The following is a 14,825-nucleotide window of genomic DNA, read 5'->3' as shown; positions in this document are numbered from 1 at the left end:
CCTACAGCCTGTCATCTCCATGAGGTGTTGGTACTACAACTACACCCTACAGCCTGTCATATCCATGAGGTGTTGGTTCTACAACTACACCCTACAGCCTGTCATCTCCATGAGGTGTTGGTACTACAACTACACCCTACAGCCTGTCATATCCATGAGGTGTTGGTTCTACAACTACACCCTACAGCCTGTCATCTCCATGAGGTGTTGGTTCTACAACTACACCCTACAGCCTGTCATCTCCATGAGGTGTTGGTACTACAACTACACCCTACCGCCTGTCATATCCATGAGGTGTTGGTACTACAACCACACCCTACAGCCTGTAATATCCATGAGGTGTTGGTTCTACAACTACACCCTACAGCCTGTCATCTCCATGAGGTGTTGGTACTACAACTACACCCTACAGCCTGTCATCTCCATGAGGTGTTGGTTCTACAACTACACCCTACAGCCTGTCATATCCATGAGGTGTTGGTTCTACAACTACACCCTACAGCCTGTCATATCCATGAGGTGTTGGTTCTACAACTACACCCTACAGCCTGTCATATCCATGAGGTGTTGGTTCTACAACTACACCCTACAGCCTGTCATCTCCATGAGGTGTTGGTTCTACAGCTACACCCTACCGCCTGTCATATCCATGAGGTGTTGGTACTACAACTACACCCTACAGCCTGTAATATCCATGAGGTGTTGGTATTACATCTTCACCCTACAGCCTGTCATATATACATGAGGCATTGGTTCTACAACTCCACCCTACAGCCTGTCATATACATGAGGCGTTGGTTCTACAACTCCACCCTACAGCCTGTCATCTCCATGAGGTGTTGGTACTAGAACTACACCCTACAGCCTGTCATCTCCATGAGGTGTTGGTACTACAACTACACCCTACAGTCTGTCATCTCCATGAGGTGTTGGTTCTACAACTACACCCTACAGTCTGTCATATACATGAGGTGTTGGTTCTACAACTACACCCTACAGCCTGTCATCTCCATGAGGTGTTGGTTCTACAACTACACCCTACAGCCTGTCATCTCCATGAGGTGTTGGTTCTACAACTAAACCCTACAGCCTGTCATCTCCATGAGGTGTTGGTACTACAACTACACCCTACAGCCTGTCATATCCATGAGGTGTTGGTTCTACAACTACACCCTACAGCCTGTCATCTCCATGAGGTGTTGGTTCTACAACTTCACCCTACAGCCTGTCATATCCATGAGGTGTTGGATCTACAACTACACCCTACAGCCTGTCATATCCATGAGGTGTTGGTTCTACAACTTCACCCTACAGCCTGTCATCTCCATGAGGTGTTGGTACTACAACTACACCCTACCGCCTGTCATATCCATGAGGTGTTGGTACTACAACCACACCCTACAGCCTGTAATATCCATGAGGTGTTGGTTCTACAACTACACCCTACAGCCTGTCATATCCATGAGGTGTTGGTTCTACAACTACACCCTACAGCCTGTCATCTCCATGAGGTGTTGGTACTACAGCTACACCCTACCGCCTGTCATATCCATGAGGTGTTGGTACTACAACTACACCCTACAGCCTGTAATATCCATGAGGTGTTGGTATTACATCTTCACCCTACAGCCTGTCATATATACATGAGGCGTTGGTTCTACAACTCCACCCTACAGCCTGTCATATACATGAGGCGTTGGTTCTACAACTCCACCCTACAGCCTGTCATCTCCATGAGGTGTTGGTACTAGAACTACACCCTACAGCCTGTCATCTCCATGAGGTGTTGGTACTACAACTACACCCTACAGTCTGTCATCTCCATGAGGTGTTGGTTCTACAACTACACCCTACAGCCTGTCATATACATGAGGTGTTGGTTCTACAACTACACCCTACAGCCTGTCATCTCCATGAGGTGTTGGTTCTACAACTACACCCTACAGCCTGTCATCTCCATGAGGTGTTGGTTCTACAACTAAACCCTACAGCCTGTCATCTCCATGAGGTGTTGGTACTACAACTACACCCTACAGCCTGTCATATCCATGAGGTGTTGGTTCTACAACTACACCCTACAGCCTGTCATCTCCATGAGGTGTTGGTTCTACAACTTCACCCTACAGCCTGTCATATCCATGAGGTGTTGGTTCTACAACTACACCCTACAGCCTGTCATATCCATGAGGTGTTGGTTCTACAACTTCACCTTACTGCCTGTCATATACATGAGGTGTTGGTTCTACAACTTCACCCTACTGCCTGTCATCTCCATGAGGTGTTGGTACTACAACTTCACCCTACAGCCTGTCATCTCCATGAGGTGTTGGTTCTACAACTACACCCTACAGCCTGTCATCTCCATGAGGTGTTGGTTCTACAACTTCACCCTACAGCCTGTCATCTCCATGAGGTGTTGGTTCTACAACTTCACCCTACAGCCTGTCATATACATGAGGTGTTGGTTCTACAACTTCACCCTACAGCCTGTCATATACATGAGGTGTTGGTTCTACAACTTCACCCTACAGCCTGTCATCTCCATGAGGTGTTGGTTCTACAACTTCACCCTACAGCCTGTCATATCCATGAGGTGTTGGTTCTACAACTACACCCTACAGCCTGTCATATCCATGAGGTGTTGGTTCTACAACTTCGCCCTACAGCCTGTCATATCCATGAGGTGTTGGTTCTACAACTACACCCTACAGCCTGTCATATCCATGAGGTGTTGGTTCTACAACTACACCCTACAGCCTGTCATATCCATGAGGTGTTGGTACTACAACTACACCCTACAGCCTGTCATATCCATGAGGTGTTGGTTCTACAACTTCACCCTACAGCCTGTCATATCCATGAGGTGTTGGTTCTACAACTACACCCTACAGCCTGTCATCTCCATGAGGTGTTGGTTCTACAACTACACCCTACAGTCTGTCATATCCATGAAGTGTTGGTTCTACAACTACACCCTACAGCCTGTCATATCCATGAGGTGTTGGTACTACAACTACACCCTTCAGCCTGTCATCTCCATGAGGTGTTGGTTCTACAACTACACCCTACAGCCTGTCATCTCCATGAGGTGTTGGTTCTACAACTACACCCTACAGCCTGTCATATCCATGAGGTGTTGGTTCTACAACTACACCCTACAGCCTGTCATCTCCATGAGGTGTTGGTTCTATAACTTCACCCTACAGCCTGTCATCTCCATGAGGTGTTGGTTCTACAACTTCACCCTACAGCCTGTCATCTCCATGAGGTGTTGGTTCTACAACTTCACCCTACAGCCTGTCATATCCATGAGGTGTTGGTTCTACAACTTCACCCTACTGCCTGTCATCTCCATGAGGTGTTGGTTCTACAACTTCACCCTACAGCCTGTCATCTCCATGAGGTGTTGGTTCTACAACTACACCCTACAGCCTGTCATATCCATGAGGTGTTGGTACTACAACTACACCCTACAGCCTGTCATATCCATGAGGTGTTGGTTCTACAACTACACCCTACTGCCTGTCATATCCATGAGGTGTTGGTACTACAACTACACCCTACAGCCTGTCATATCCATGAGGTGTTGGTACTACAACTACACCCTACAGCCTGTCATCTCCATGAGGTGTTGGTTCTACAACTACACCCTACAGCCTGTCATATCCATGAAGTGTTGGTTCTACAACTACACCCTACAGCCTGTCATCTCCATGAGGTGTTGGTTCTACAACTTCACTCTACTGCCGTCACCCTATATCCATGCGTGTTGGAATTACATGGACTGTGGGACTTGATCCTAGATCATCACTCCTGATCTGAGAGGATTTATGAATACAAGCTCTGGTCTCATTACATGGTGTTGATTCCTCTGTACAAAAGGTGGCTCCTATGTAGAACCCTTTAAATAATCATTTATGGTTCCAGGTAGGACCTATTTTGCTTCAGGAAGAACCCTTTTGGGTTTCATATAGAACCCTTTCCACAAAAGGGAACTAGAAAAGGGTTCTACCTGGAACTAAAAGTGTTCTATGGGGACAGCTAAAGAACCCTTCTGGAACCCATATTTTGAACTATTGAAACACTTAATGAACTAGGAACAATCCTGGGTCATATTCATTAGACACCAAATTCAAGAAAACAGACTTAAACTGGGAAGGACTAACTGAACCTGTCCAATAAGAAACACTTATTTCTGTTTTTGCAACGATGTGCACTAATGAATACCACCCTGATGTTTGAGCGGAACTATGCAAAATCACTGTCAAGACACTTATTTACAGCAAATTACATACAACCCAGAGTTTTTCTATCAATGCACATTCTCTCAGAGAGCGAGACAGAGCTGAGCTGAGGTGAGACGAGAGCTACAACGTCTTGTTCCATTTGAGGCAGTGGTGGAAAAAGTAGCCAATTGTCATACTTGAGTAAAAGTAAAGATACCTTAATAGAAAAGGAAAAGTAAAAGTGAAAGTCACCCAGTAAAAGTCTAAAAGGATTTGGTTTTAAATATACTTAAGTATCAAAAGTAATTGTAATTGCTAAAATGTACTTAACTATCACAAGTAAAAGTATAAATTATTTCCAATTTCTTATATTAAGTAAACCAGACCACCATTTTCTTGTTTTTCTATTTGCAGATTGCCAGGGGCACACTCCAACACTCAGACATCATTTGACAAAAAGCCCTGAAAAACAATGAGTACGCTGGTGGTACGTTAACCACGCCCCCGAGCCCAAAGGACGGGTTCAACAATAAAAGGGGTTCCCCTTCATTTCATCATATACCATGGATATTCATATACCATCTAAGGACTCCAATATGGCGTGGGTTCCAAACCCTATGGACGAGGATATGTGATACAGCCCTCCTTTCTACTCACCCCATTCATTCATTCCGTCACCCCCTACACAGCATGAGGATGTGTTTGATGGGGGGGGGTCAGTACTATTTTTGTGGACACCATCAAGGCCTCTGTAGCCTCACTTTTAGATGTGGTGATTGGAGAGTATTTTAAGAGAAAAATGCCACGGTTGTGAGATCAATGAGGGTTGGTAGAGGGTTGTGAGATCAATGAGGGTTGGTAGAGGGTTGTGAGATCAATGAGGGTTGGTAGAGGGTTGTGAGATCAATCGTCCCAGCCAGTGACGACATCCTTGTTTATTTGACCCACCCAAGTACTTCTCCTTCAACCACTTTGAGGAACTGGTGAAAAGACTTTGGTCCGGCCGTTTTATATCATCAATGGTCAGAGCCCTGGAGTCTGTGGGTCTTGTACCATCTATTCCTAGAGTTCATGGTGTAACAGAGGCTTTCCTACATGAACTGAAGGAGGCCATCTTCATCCATGAACCCCAAGAAAACAAATAACATTATTAGTCATGATTTAAAAATATATATTTTATTTTATTACATATAAATTAATTGGTAACTATTTGCGTAATATGCTTGGAGAATATCAAAAAATTTGAGAGAGAGAATTTACAAGTTTTATGAAACAAATGATTGAAAATAAAGTGGCCGATGCCTCACTTTACACAGCCAACAATACAGGGGTTAATGCAGAGCGTGTTTAAAAATTGAAAAAATCATGAGTCATGCAAGACAAACGGGGAAGACTCTACAATTGGCACAAATGGTCTCACGTCTTGTGGATGATTCTGAAATGGGTGCGTTATTGTTATGGTCATCAGAGGCAAGGAGGATGGCTGAGCAGCTGATGAAAAACGTTTACACCCCCTCTAACCCAGGGTCTTATGGGGGAAGGAGAGGCTCCAGAGAGCTATAGCTGAGGAAACAGGCAGCAGGTTAAGCGATGATCAAGTGAACGATTGGCTAGCAGAGCAGGACGCACTTTGTACACACCTGGGCGAAAACAATTTCCCCTAGTTTGTTCTACTCATCCCTTGTCACAATTTTAGGTTTACCTATGTGACATGCAGGCAATTGCCGATAAAAATGATGGAAATCGATACATGCTAACGGTTATAGACATTTTCTCTAAAATAGCTTTTGCAAGGGTCTTAAAAAAATACGAGTGGGACAGAGGTGACCCGGGCCTTTGACTCTATCTTGGAGGGTCAAACTCATGAAGAATCACAAGGTGAACCTTCGCCTCAGTCTGAGGTCAGGAGTGCTCTGGAGCAGGTTTTCATCAATGATCTCTCTGTACTTTGCTCCATTCATCTTTCCCTCAATCCTGAATAAGTCTCCCAGTCTCTGTCACTGAAAAACATCCCCACAGCATGATGCTGCCACCACCGTGCTTCACCGTTAGGGATGGTGCCAGGTTTCCTCCAGATGTGACGCTTGGCATTCAGGCCAAAGAGTTCCATCTTGGTTTCATCAGACAAGAGAATTTTGTTTCTCATGGTCTGAGAGTCCTTTAGGTACCTTTTGGCAAACTCCAAGCGGGCTGTCATGTGCCTTTTACTGAGGAGTGGCTTCCGTCTGGCCACTCTACAGTACCATAAAGGCCTGATTGGTGGAGTGCTGACCAAGGCCCTTCTTCCTCGACTGCTCACCTTGGCCGGGCGGCCAGCACTAGGAAGAGTCTTGGTGGTTCCAAACTTCTTCCATTTAAGAATGATTGAGGCCACTGTGTTCAATGCCACAGAAATGTTTTGCTTCCCCAGATCGGCGCCTCGACGCAATCCTTTCTCTGAGCTCTACGGACAATTCCTTCAACCGCATGGATTGGTTTTTGCTCTGACAACCATGGAACCTTTATATAGACAGGTGTGTGACTTTCCAAATCATGTCCAATCAATTGAATTTACCACAGGTGTCCTCCAATCAAGTTGTAGAAACACCTCAAGGATGATCAATTGAAACAGGATGCACCTGAGCTCAATTTCGAGTCTCTTGGAAAAGTTTTTTAATTTTCAATATATCAGCAAAAAATTCTGAACCTGTTTTTGCTTTGTCAGTATGGGGTGTGTGTGTGTGTGTGTGTGTGTGTGTGTGTGTGTGTGTGTGTGTGTGTGTGTGTGTGTGTGTGTGTGTGTGTGTGTGTGTGTAGATTGAGACTTTTTATTTAATGTAACAATGTGGAGAAAGTAAAGGGGCCTGAATACTTTCCGAATGCACTGTACCTACACACACTCATTTATTCAACCTTTTTATACATGTTAGAGAAGGCACCTCTTTTGCAGGAGAAACCATTACAAGTATGAGATGGCTTTTGGTGAATCTAATGGTTTCCCAGGTCATCCATTGGAAAGGACTTCTGGAGCCAGTTTTTTACAACTTTAAATCAGGATCAGATCCATCTGGCTGTTTTTGAGCCGTTTTTCCCCCTCCAGGATCATTCTGCTCCAGATGCCAAAATATCCAAATCACAGAATCCAGATTTTCAGTGCTTTGAACTGGCCCACACATCACCATCTAATGGACAGCTTGGGGTACTACTTCACTATTACAGGGATACAGAGATGAGTAAACTACATGAATTGAAATGTCAATTTAAAAAGGAGCTTGCAAATCCCTTATACAGTGCCTACAGAAAGTATACATGGGGGGGGGGGGGGGGGGGGGTGAATACTTGTGTAAATGTGATTTCTCTATTTAATTTTCAATAAATGTTCAAACATGTTGTAATATCTACATGTAAAATGACTGTCTGTCCCCCTCCCTCAGATAATGGATGAGGCCGTGCCGTTTGTAGACCTGCTGATAGCTTGAGTAACTGTCTGTCCTCCTCCCTCAGGTAATGGATGAGGCAGGGCCGTTTGTAGACCTGCTGATAGCTTGAGTAACTGTCTGTCCTCCTCCCTCAGGTAATGGATGAGGCCGTGCCGTTTGTAGACCTGCTGATAGCTTGAGTAACTGTCTGTCCTCCTCCCTCAGATAATGGATGAGGCAGTGCCGTTTGTAGACCTGCTGATAGCTGTTGGAGTCATCATCATGGTACTGGGCTTCCTGGGCTGCTGTGGAGCCATTAAGGAAAACCGCTGCATGCTCATTCTGGCCACTCTAGCACAAAGGCCTGATTGGTGGAGTGCTGCAGAGATGGTTGTCTTTCTGGAAGGTTCTCCCATCTCCACAGAAGATCTCTGGAGCTCTGTCAGAGTGACCATCAGGTTCTTGGTCACCTCCCTGACCAAGACCCTTCTCCCCTGATTGCTCAGTTTGGCCAGCTCAAAAAAAGTATTGGTGGTTCCAAACTTCTGCCATTTAAGAATGATGGAGGCCACTGTGTTCATGGACCTTCAACGCTGCAGAATTTTTTGGGGTACCGTACCCCAGATCTGTGCCTCGACACAATCCTGTCTTGGAGCTCTACGGACAATTCCTTTGACATCATGGCTTGGTTTTTGCTCAGACAAACACTGTCAACTGTGAGACCTTTTATAGACAGGTGTGTGCCTTTCCAAATCATGTCCAATTAATACAATTTACCACAGGTGGACTCCAATCAAGTTGTCGAAACATCTCAAGGATGATCACTGGAAACAGGATGCACCTGAGATCAATTTTGAGTATCAAAGCAAAGGGTCTGAATACTTATGAAAATAAGATGTTTCTGTAAAAAAAGATATACATTAGCAAACATTTCTAAAATCCTGTTCACTTTGTCATTATGGTGTATTGTGTGTAGATAGATGAAAAACATTAAATGAATCCATTTTATAATAAGGCTGTAACATAACAAAAAGTCAAGTGATCAGAATACTTTCCAAATGCGCTGTAAGGTGCCATTTGGGCTGAAATGCCTGTAAAGGGAAGTGGAGCAGTTAGCTGCAGGATGTGGGGGAGGTCTTGTTATTTGTCCCAAAGTAGGTCACTAGTGTTTTAATCTTCATGTTAGGGGCATGGTTTGGCCTCAGTGGGTTAGTGGCTTGTCCCATAGTAGGTCACTAGTGTTTTAATCTTCATGTTAGGGGCGTGGTTTGGCCTCTGTGGGTTAGTGGCTTGTCCCATAGTAGGTCACTAGTGTTTTAATCTTCATGTTAAGGGCGTGGTTTGGCCTCAGTGGGTTAGTGGCTTATCCCATAGTAGGTCACTAGTGTTTTAATCTTCATGTTAGGGGCGTGGTTTGGCCTCAGTGGGTTAGTGGCTTGTCCCATAGTAGGTCACTAGTGTTTTAATCTTCATGTTAGGGGCGTGGTTTGGCCTCTGTGGGTTAGTGGCTTTATCCCATAGTAGGTCACTAGTGTTTTAATCTTCATGTTAAGGGCGTGGTTTGGCCTCAGTGGGTTAGTTTCTTTAGAAATGTTCTGTGACACTTTCACTCAGTGGAACTTTAGTTCTAGAATCTAACCAAACCAATCTCTTCATATACACGCAGAAGTTATTTATTCCAAGTTTTCACTTCCTGAATTGACTGACTTCAATTAAAATTGACCCCAATCATGGCTTGATCAAAAGGTGGCTTTGACATATCCCATACAGCATGAATGGAATATGTACTTGATACTGAATGTCAGTGTTGGGGTTCAATTCCAGTCAATTTAGGAAGTCAAATTCTCTTCAATGAGGAACATTTGGAATGGAATTTGGTTTGACTGGACTTGATCCCCCAACCTGCTGAACATCACTATGGACCTCATTGCATCATGGCAGCTTGTGAGCCTCGATAATGTAGCTCATTGGCAGTAGGTACAGCTTGTGAGCCTTGATAATGTAGCTCATTAGCAGTAGGTACAGCTTGTGAGCCTCGATAATGTAGTTCATTAGCAGTAGGTACAGCTTGTGAGCCTTGATAATGTAGCTCATTGGCAGTAGGTACAGCTTGTGAGCCTCGATAATGTAGTTCATTGGCAGTAGGTACAGCTTGTGAGCCTCGATAATGTAGTTCATCGGCAGTAGGTACAGCTTGTGAGCCTCGATAATGTAGTTCATTGTCAGTAGGCATAATTAGTCGATTGGACTCAGATGATAATTGTTACTTGCTGATTACTCTGATGAATGAGCCAGTAGAGGACTTGCCTTCACCTATCTGATCATTTAAACTATCCAAGAGGGCCTAGGTCACGTGTCAAACTCATTCCACGGAGGCCCGGGTGACTGCGTGTTTTCGCTCCTCCCTTGTACCTGATGAAGGTCGCTAATTAGTAAGGAAGTCCCCTCACCTGGTTGTCGAGGGCTTAACAACTAAAACCAGCAGACACAAGGCCCAACATGGAATGACTTGGATATCCCTTGGCCTAGGTACTAGAGGTTGATTTGGTATTAATCCCTTTGCCAAATCAAGCCATTACACCAGGACTTTCCAACCAATCTAATGAAGGAAAATAGACTATTGTTCTTCAGAAAGGCAGGTGATGAGGAGCATACAGAAAGCATCTTCAGGGCATGATCCAAACTATTTTTCCAGGATATCAAATCAAATTCTATTAGTCACATGCGCCGAATACAACAGGTCGACCTTACAGTGAAATGCTTACTTACGAGCCCCTAACCAACAGTACAGTTTAAAAAAATATGAATAAGATTAATTAATAACCTCTTGGCACACCGATCCCTTTAGCGGGATCATTTTCGTCAACATCCGCTGAATTGCAGAGCGCCAAATTCAAATTAAATTTGAAATCACAAGTGCAATATACCAAAACACAGCTTAGCTTGTTGTTAATCCACCTGGCGTGTCAGATTTAGAAAAAAAAGCTTTACAGCGAAAGCAAACCAAGCGTTTGTGTGAGGACATCGATCAGTAGACAAAACATTACAAACAGCTAGCAGCAAAGTAGCTTGGTCACGAAAGTCAGAAAAGCAATCAAATTAATCGCTTACCTTTGATCTTCGGATGTTTGCACTCACGAGACTCCCAGTTACACAATAAATGTTTGTTTTGTTCGATAAAGATTATTTTTATATCCAAAAACCTGGTTGGTGCGTTTTGTTGAGTAATCCACAGGCTCGTGCAGGTCAAGACGTGCAGACAAAAATTCCAAATAGTATCCGTAATGTTTGTAGAAACATGTCAAACGTTTTTTATAATCAATCTTAAGGTTGTTTTTAACATAAATAATCAATAATATTTCAACCGGAATGTAAACTTTTCAATACAAGAGAGAAAGCAAATGTCTCGCTACCAGTGTCGCATGCATGAACAAATCTAAGGACATCTGGCAGTCCACTGACGCGATGTGATCAATCTCGCTCATTTCTTCAGAATAAAAGCTTGAAACTATGTCTAAAAACTGTTCACACCCTGTGGAAGCCATAGGAAAAGGAATCTGGTTGATATCCCTTTACTCACAGACAATATTTTGACAGTTTTAGAAACTTTAGAGTGTTTTCTATCCTAATCTGCCATTTATATGCATATTCTAGCAACTGGGCCTGAGAAATAGGCAGTTTTCTTTGGGAATGTTATTTATCCAAAAATAAAAATACTGCCCCCTAGCTTCAAGAGGTTTTAAGAGATAAAAGTAACAAGTAATTAAGAACGAGCAGTAAAAATTAACAATATATACAGGGGGGTGCCGGTACAGAGTCAATGTGTGGGGGCACCGGTTAGTTGAGGTAGTATGTACATGTAGGTAGAGTTAATTAAAGCGACTATGCATAGATGACAACAGAGAGTGGCAGTGGTGTGGAGAGGGGAGGGGGGACAATGTAATAGTCTGGGTAGCCATTTGACTAGATGTTCAGAAGTCTTATTGCTTTGGAGTAGAAGCTGTTTAGAAGCCTCTTGGAACTAGATTTGGCGCTCCGGTACCGCTTGCTGTGTAGTAGCAAAAGAACAGTCCATGACTAGGGTGGTTGGGGACTTGACAATTTTCAGGGCCTTCCTCTGACACCGCCTGGTGTAGAGGTCCTGGATGGCAGGAAGCTTGGCCCCAGTGACGTACTGGGCTGTTCGCACTACCTTCTGTAGTGCCTTGTGGTCGGAGGCTGAGCAGTTGCCATACCAGGACGTGATGCAACCAGTCAGGATGCTCTCGATGGTGCAGCTGTAGAATCTTTTGAGGATCTGAGGACCCATGCTAAATCTTTTCAGTCTCCTGAGGGGGAATAGGTTTTGTCGTGACCACTACACGACTGTCATGCTGTGCTTGGACCATGTTAGTATGTTGGTGATGTATCCACATCACCATCAAGGAACTTGAAGGAACCAAGGAACTTGAAGCTCTCAATCTGCTCCACAGCAGTCCCGTCGATGAGATGTAGTAGTCCACAATCATCTCCTTTGTCTTGATCACATTGAGGGAGAGGTTGTTGTCCTGGCACCACACGGCCAGGTCTTTGACCTCCACCCTATAGGCTGTCTCATTGTTGTAGGTGATCAGGCCTACCACTGTTGTGTCATCGGCAAATTTAATGATGGTGTTACAGTCGTGCCTGGCCGTGCAGTCATGAGTGAACAGGGAGTACAGGAGGGGGCTGAGCACGCACCCCTTAGGGGCCCCTGTGTTGAGTATCAGCGTGGCGGATGTGTTGTTATCTACCCTTACAACCTGGGGACGGCCCATCAGGAAGTCCAGGATCCAGTTTCAGAGGGAGGTGTTAAGTCCCAGGGTCCTTAGCTTAGTGATGAGCTTTGAGTGGTGTTGAACGCTGAGCTGTAGTCAATGAATAGCATTCTCACATAGGTGTTCATTTTGTCCAGGTGGGAAAGGGCAGTGTGGAGTTCAATAGAGACTGCATCATCTGTTGATCTGTTGGGGCGGTATGCAAATTGGAGTGGGTCTAGGGTTTCTGGGATGATGGTGTTGATGTGAGCCATGACCAGCATTTCAAAGCACTTCATGGCTACATATGTGAGTGCTACGGGTCGGTAGTCATTTAGGCAGGTTATCTTTGTGTTCTTGGGCACAGACACTATGGTGGTCTGCTTAAAACATGTTGGTATTACAGACTCGGACAGGGAGAGGTTGAAAATGTCAGTGAAGACACTTGCTAGTTGGTCAGCGCATACTCGCAGTACACGTCCTGGTAATCCGTCTGGCCCTGCGGCCTTGTTAATGTTGACCTGACTAAAGGTCTTACTCACATTGGCAGCAGAGTGATCACAGTCTTCCGGTACAGCTGGTGCTCTCATGCATGTTTCAGTGTTATTTGCCTCGAGGCGAGCATAGAGGTAGTTTAGCTCGTCCGGTAGGCTCGTGTCACCTGGCAGCTCTCAGCTGTGCTTCCCTTTTTAGTCTGTAATGGTTTGCAAGCCCTGCCACATCCGACGCACATCAGAGCCGGTGTAGTACGACTCGATCTTAGTCCTGTATTGACGCTTTGCCTGTTTGATGGTTTGTTGAAGGGCATAGCGGAATTTCTTATAAGCTTCCGGGTTAGAGTAACATGAAAGCGGCAGCTCTAGCCTTTAGTTCAGTGTGGATGCTGCCTGTAATCCATGGTTTCTGGTTGGAGTATGTACGTACGGTCACTGGGGGGACGACGTCATCGATGCACTTATTGATGAAGCCAATGACAGATGTGGAGTACTCAATTCCATTGGAGGAATCCCGGAAGATTTTCCAGTCTGTGCTAGCAAAACAGTCCTGTAGCTTAGCATCTGCTTCATCTGACCACTTTTTTATTGATCTAGTCACTGGTACTTCCTGCTTTAATTTTTGCCTGTAAGCAGGAATCAGAAGAATAGAATTATGGTCAGATTTGCCAAATGGAGGGCGAGGGAGAGCTTTGTATGCATCTCTGTGTGTGGAGTATAGGTGGTCTAGAGTTCTTTTCCCTCTGGTTGCACATTTAACATGTTGATAGAAATGAGGTAAATCTGATTTTAGTTTCCCTGCATTAAAGTCCCCGGCTACTTGGAGCGCCATCTCTGGGTGAGCGTTTTCTTGTTTGCTTATGGCGGAATACAGCTCATTCAATGCTATCTTAGTGCCAGTCCTCAGTCTGTTGTGGTATGTAAACAGCTACAAAGAATATAGATGAGAACTCACTCGGTAGGTAATGTGGTCTGCAGCTTATCATGAGAAACTTTACCTCAGACGAGCAATGGCTCAAGACTTCCTTAGATATCGTGCACCAGCTGTTGTTTACAAAAATACATAGACCGCCGCCCATTGTCTTACCAGACACCGCTGTTCTATCCTGCCGGTACATCGTATAACCAGCCAGCTGTATGTTGATGTTGTCGTCGTTCAGCCACGACTCCGTGAAGCATAAGATGTTACAGTTTTTAATGTCCCGTTGGTAGTTTAATCTTCCCAATAACTCGTCCATTTTATTGTCCAAAGATTGCATGTTTGCTAGCAGAATTGAGGGGAGTGGGGGTTTATTCGATCGCCTCCGACTTCTCAGAAGGCAGCCCGCCTTCCGGCTTCCCTTTCTACGCCTCCTCTTAGCGCAGATCACTGGTGTCGGGGCCTGTTCCCGAGGGAGCCATATATCCTCCGCCTCGGGCTCATCAGCGTCGTGAAAGAAGAAAAAGGATTCTGCTAGTCCGTGGTGAGTAATCGCAGTCCTGATATCTAGAAGTTAGAACCAAGAACCAACCAAACTGGGGCCTCCCGGGTGGCGCAGTGGTCTAGGGCACTGCATCGCAGTGCTAACTGCGCCACCAGAGTCTCTGGGTTCGCACCCAGGCTCTGTCGCAGCCGGCCGCGACCGGGAGGTCCGTGGGGCGACGCACAATTGGCATAGCGTCGTCCGGGGTAGGGAGGGTTTGGCCGGTAGGGATATCCTTGTCTCATCGCGCTCCAGCGACTCCTGTGGCGGGCCGGGCGCAGTGCGCGCCAACCAAGGGGGCCAGGTACACGGTGTTTCCTCCGACACATTGGTGCGGCTGGCTTCCGGGTTGGAGGCGCGCTGTGTTAAGAAGCAGTACGGCTGGTTGGGTTGTGCTTCGGAGGACGCATGGCTTTCGACCTTCGTCTCTCCCGAGCCCGTACGGGAGTTGTAGCGATGAGACAAGGTA

This window comes from Salvelinus namaycush, chromosome 38 (assembly GCF_016432855.1).
Source record: "Salvelinus namaycush isolate Seneca chromosome 38, SaNama_1.0, whole genome shotgun sequence".
Lineage (NCBI taxonomy): Eukaryota > Metazoa > Chordata > Actinopteri > Salmoniformes > Salmonidae > Salvelinus > Salvelinus namaycush.
Note: the sequence above shows the minus strand (reverse complement) of the source record.